The sequence below is a fragment of the Capsicum annuum genome, chromosome 12 (genome assembly GCF_002878395.1).
Source record: "Capsicum annuum cultivar UCD-10X-F1 chromosome 12, UCD10Xv1.1, whole genome shotgun sequence".
In the NCBI taxonomy this organism is placed as follows: domain Eukaryota; kingdom Viridiplantae; phylum Streptophyta; class Magnoliopsida; order Solanales; family Solanaceae; genus Capsicum; species Capsicum annuum.
Genome location: NC_061122.1, coordinates 219030499 through 219036718, shown reverse-complemented (window position 1 = coordinate 219036718; position 6220 = coordinate 219030499).

Here is a 6220-nt window from a genome sequence, read left to right as displayed (position 1 = left end):
CTTTGTTCATTTTATTGTAAATAGTTCATGTTGATATATATATATATATATATATATATATATATATATATATATATATATATTATAAACTATCTATTTTTGTGATTCTAATTTTGATATTTCATCTTTTTGTGCATTTATTGAGTTTTCACTAACTTCGGCAAATATATTATAATGTAGTCTTTTTATTCTCATTTTTAATTATTTACGTTTTTCAGAAATAATTTGTTTTAGTTCTTTGTATTTTTGTACTTTATTCATTTAAACCATGTTTATAATATTTTGGTGGATATCTAAATCTGATTTTATCATAATTAGGTGGTATGTGTCTCATTCTTCTAGATTTTAAATGGATTATTAATTTTGCTTCAATACTAGATATTAAGGTAAATAGGTAGGCTAATCTTTGTGGGTTTTCTTTTGGTTTATTTAGACTTATATATTCTGAATAATTACTAATTAATGATTCTTTAATTTTTCTAAAAGCTTCTCTGTTTTTAAATGGTTTTCTCATAATTAATCCAATCCAATCTAAATTCAAACATATATGCTACTGCTGTATTTTTTAAATAACTGTGCTCTGATACCATTTGTAGAGGGGTGCGGATAACTACCGTGTGAAATAGATCTATTATCCAATCCCTGTTTTTTGCAAGGATTGAGATAATGTAATTGGCAAATCATAACATCAACATACACTGCAATACTACTACTATAAAAAAACATACAATAGTCATTCATTTTTCAGGACAGGGACCTTCTTACGTTGGCAAACACAGTTTCGGGTGATGGGTCACAAGTACTACACCTTCTTGGTGAACTACATAATTCTCCTTAACCACAATTAGGACATAATCCATAACATTTATTCATAGAGTCTTTTATTAAGGCATTCATATTTTGATATCGTCATACCAAGACTTGGAAGTCATCCATATCATGCCAAAAATCATTACCATAAAACCTTATTGACTGTTTACCCCGTTAAGCTCTTTAAAATCATAAACAAAGTCATATTTGAACGTGTCTTAAAACATCACATAATTTCATACTTTACAATTTACATTATTCAACAGATGGGGGATAAACATTATATTTCTCATAGTAATTCAACGTTTTTGAACGCATTGGTAAATATAAAAATTGAAAAATATCTGTCAGTAAATATAAAAATTTAATCCCAGATTTTGTATTTATCCAATATATATAAAAATTTAGGGAAGTGACAGAGGTCTCTTTATAATTTAAATATAATATTTTGACAATATAGAGAGTTGGGTACCGAGTGACTTCACATAGTAGAAGCGTAGACTTAATTAAGGATAGAATAATCATATCCATGATGTGGTTTCTTGAGTCAATACACAAGTCTTCACGTTACTACTTTGCTTGCTTTTCTACTTTCCTCCTTTTTTCTTTTCTTTTTAACATTCTACGTGAGTCATGAAATTAAAGCATAATAACTAATTATTCTTCGTGGTCCATTTTTTTTTATCACTGAAGAAATGTATGACCCTGTTATATCTTTTCCCTTAGGTAGTTGTCCCACAATATAATTAAGAATGTTTTGAATACATTATTCAACTTTGGGTTTCTACAAGTAGACACTTAAACTTGTATAAAGTTGAACAAGTAGACACACATATGTTATATGTGGCATCCTATGTGGCCAATTCTTGTCCTATGTGGCGTCCTACGTGTAATATGCTACATAAGACGAGTGTGTCTACTTGTTGAACCTTATACAAGTTTAAGTGCCTACTTGTGCACATCCAAAGTTGGAGGTCATAGACGTAATTTGAGGGCAAGTTAAAGGGCATATTTATGTATTATGTTATTATAATATGACATAAACTTGATAAATGTATCATCAAATTCATGATATTACATTTTCTCAAGTTCTTAATAATAAGAAGAAAAAGTTTACTTATAAAACTAAAAAAAATAAAATACGGCATCCTAAGCTGTAACATCTGATATTATTACATCTCGAGCATCCCACCAACTTCTTGTCACGACCCGAGACGGGGCCCTAGCCGTAACGAGCATCCCAATCCATGAAGGCCCGAATGCCCTTCTCTGTCTGGTAATCATGCACAACATTTATGCAATAAAGAAAAGATGCAGAAAATAAATCAAGACGGAACCATGGTCATACTCTGAGTTCAATTTGACAATAAAGAAAGAAATCCAACAACATCTAGACAATATCTGAATCAGTCTGCGAAATCTCTACTACATGTGAAAATAACAATTGTCTGAAACTGGGACAAGGCCCTCAGTAGACCAATACCATAATAATGATAAATGACTGAAAGAAGTTAGGCCACCTTAAATATAGAAGGCTCACCAACTGAACTCTAAACTGCTGTTCGAAGAAATCTACTGCTTATCAGGACCCTTAGATTGAGCCTCAGAATCTGAGAGGTAGGGGGGTCAATACAGTTGTACTGGTACACAAAGAAAATCCAAAATAATAATTTTTATTCAACATATATGAGATCAGTGTAAAATAGTTCATAAATACATCATATGGTAAGAAATCACATGGTCATATTTAAAAGACTCTATAAAATCATCTAAACTCTGTGACATTCATTGTTTTACTTCTACGCTAGGTGGTATACCCAATAATTTCACAACTTTCACTGACTACCTTATATCGGTTGCCGTCAAGATAGGAGTACTAGTGAGGGAAGAGCACACAAGATCACACAGTAGGGTGCCACAACCCCAATCAAGTCATTATGTCATGGTTGGGCTCAAAATCACAAAGAAGGGCCCTAAACCATAAGTCTCGATTTGAGATAGCGAAATACTAGGTACACAAGATCACATAGTGGGTACCAAGTTCCCGTGTCGGCAAATCATGGTTTCCAGCATAGAGTCATTTGACTCGTGCTTTCTTCGGAAAACCACCTAACTCACATTTAACCCAGTTTTTAACTCATTAAAACATGTATTCTCTGAAATCAGACTCTGAAAACTCTAACTCTATTATGACATAAATTTATATGGTATTGTCATGCCATTGACTTGCAAGTCATATTTTTGAGCCACTTAGAGCATATTATCATCTCTTCTTTCAAAACATCTAGTTTGGGACCTCCATAACAATAAATCAATTCAAAGAATTCTTTCTTTTAAATTCATGTAAACACATGCAAGAAACTTTCTCTTTCTCAACATTTCAGTAACATAAGGTGGTCATGTCAATTTAATCAATCACATGCAATTCTCTCTTTAAAACAAGTATATAGGTATAACAAGAAACTCCCTCGCATTATCTCTAAATCATGTCAAATACTAGGATATTGAAAACACCATGTTCAAATCATAAAACATGTATTTCGAATCATTCCCAATAAGTTCATAAACTTTAATTCATCAAAGAGAGGGATTTCATAATGATGCTCTTAATCAAATCTTTAGTTTCATGCATATACATATGAATATAAATCAATTTAAGGGGGAAAGGCCTAAAGGACAAAACAACATTATCATTAAAACATTCATGATGCATAATTGAAATCATGGATTCCAAAACCCCTTTTATAATTTCATGCTTGATAAACTTTAAAATATATTCAAGTTTTTCAACAAGCCCATGTTGTTTTAGGATAAATTCCATGTACCTTAAATTATGACTCCTGAATGAAATCGTGCCTTAGGGATGCTATTCGAACAATTGATGGGTGCTTTTTATAGTCCTCGTAATGGAAATTCCTAATCTCAAAGAATTATTGAAAACCCACGGTGAAATCTTAAGATATATTAATCTTTGGGTTGAAACCCTAAGGGGTGTTCTTGATGAATTTTGATGAACATATCAATAATGAGGTGTTTTGGGAGTATAATCCCATGTTAAAGTTGATAGGGGGTGGAAATACCCAGTTTTCCCTTAAAAATGCTAAAACAAAATCTGAAAATTTGGTGCGTGCGACAGAGCATGCGAATAGCGCGTTGCTACTGCCTCTCTCACAAAAATGATTGTAACTTTTTGCCTGGCTCTCAGATTTAGGAGAAATTGGTATCGTTGAAAAGCTAATTCGAAGACCTTTTATTTGATGTATAGTATGCCCTCTAATTAATCATATACGAAGAGTTATGGTCGATGGAATTTGACCTAAGTTTTAATATCCACTAAAACTTAATCAGTAGAAATGTTTCCAACTCATCTTGGAGTTGGGGGATTTTTGTGACCTCAATCCATGTTCAAAGATTTTCCCAGACTATAGGACTGATCATTACACGTGTATCTACAAGGAATAGTCTAGTTTGGGTCGATACGCATAGGAACGACGGTTTAGATTCTAGCTCAAAAGTATGGGGTATTACATTATCTCCCCCTTGGGATCATTCGTCCCCGAATGATGGGTAGGGACTTATTGAAGCTCTAAAAGTGAATAATAAAGAACGTAATATTGATTTGAACATTTTTCCTCAACAAAAATATGAAAAGCCATCACAATCTTCATGATAACCCCTAGGGACAAGTATGCATGAAACTTGAGATAACAAAACTTGACATCGACATTATCTTGGCATGTGTTTTATGGCACATGATCAAAACATTGTAAGACATGAATTTTTCCTGAGTCATCGGCTTGATTAAGATTGGTACAAGACATGAGATAAGATTCTCCATCTCACAAGATATAACAAAAAGATTTAAACTTAAACACACTACTTGTCTATACCCCAACATTAATCAACATACTTCATATTTCCAACTTACAATTCTCCAATCACATATCTAGCCTTAAGAATTTGATTCCCACTGTAATACACTTCTATGTTGAATCCCCATTTAGAGAAAAAAGGTGCTAACTTAAACTACGGAACCCTGTAGTCTACCTCATATCAAGAAATCATCTCACCTCATCACTATAATCCAGCAACTCAAGTCTTAATTCAAGGAATACTAATCACATGGCACATTGGTTTATTTCTTTGCCCAACACAAAATTTTAGCCTATCCTTACTACACCCACTACATGGATCTCTCCCCACTACGGCCAACAATTTTAATCACTCTTATAAATATTTTCACCACATTTTTCCTTCTTAGCTATTTCACACAACAAAAGTTCATCTCCTTCTTTTCCCTTTCACCTATAACCTCAACTCGAGAATCACATCAAACTTCTCACCTTCCAGAACGTCTACTCCCATGCCTAACACACTACTATGCTTCCACAACCACCATTATACTAACATATGGAGGGTCATTAAGGGACCACGCATAAACATCATGAATAGAAGTAACATTATCAGACTATCACTCATATTGTTGCACTATTCAAGGAGGGACATGAAGTGAAGACACGATAGAATAGACATGGAGTGTTTCTGATATCAAGTGTCTGAATAAAAGTAAGGGGTCATTCGGCATGAACACAACACATCATGGTTTCCTTTGGACAGACCAAAATGAGAAACATGGATGCACATATCATGAGCTATATGACAAAAGCTAAAATTTATATCGTTAACAATTAAGGTAAGGATTTCACTTACGTGATTGATCCTCATTCAAAGAGATGAAATTTTTCATGAGTTAGCATAAACTTTATCACTTTGGCTAATTCCGGCAGAAGATGATTCTGCAACATACAAAAACACATTTTTCTTATGACCAAGTATGCTGTGAGACATAGGTTTGGATTCATGAGCAACATAGCATATGGATCGAATACTTGGAGCATTGGGTCACTGAGGAACATTATTGATTCTTATTTGGATGTCGGAAAATGACATGAGTTACATAGAGAGATTAAACCTTAGACATAGGAAGGACTCGAATACATAAGACATTGTTAGAATGAACTCTTAAAATGAAGTAGGAGGAACATACTTGAATAGGAGTAGGTTCATCATGACTCTTCCCTACCAGGCCATAATGAGAAAATTCGGAAACTACCTTAACTCACCATCTCCCCTTTAGATCAAAGTCAACATCCTAGACTTGAGAACTTAACTTCTTATCAATCTATAATCACAATTTCAAATACAATAGGGAGGAGGTATCGGTATAAACATGAACACAACTTCCCTCAATAATTAACATATCGACACTAAATTCTTTCTGGGACATCCTCCTTCAGGGATACGAATCATAACTTCTTATAATCCAAAAATTATCCACTCATGACTAACATCATTATAGGCATGGACATCCACGTTTTTAAACACTAAAGAGTGAGGGTTTTGTCCTTGG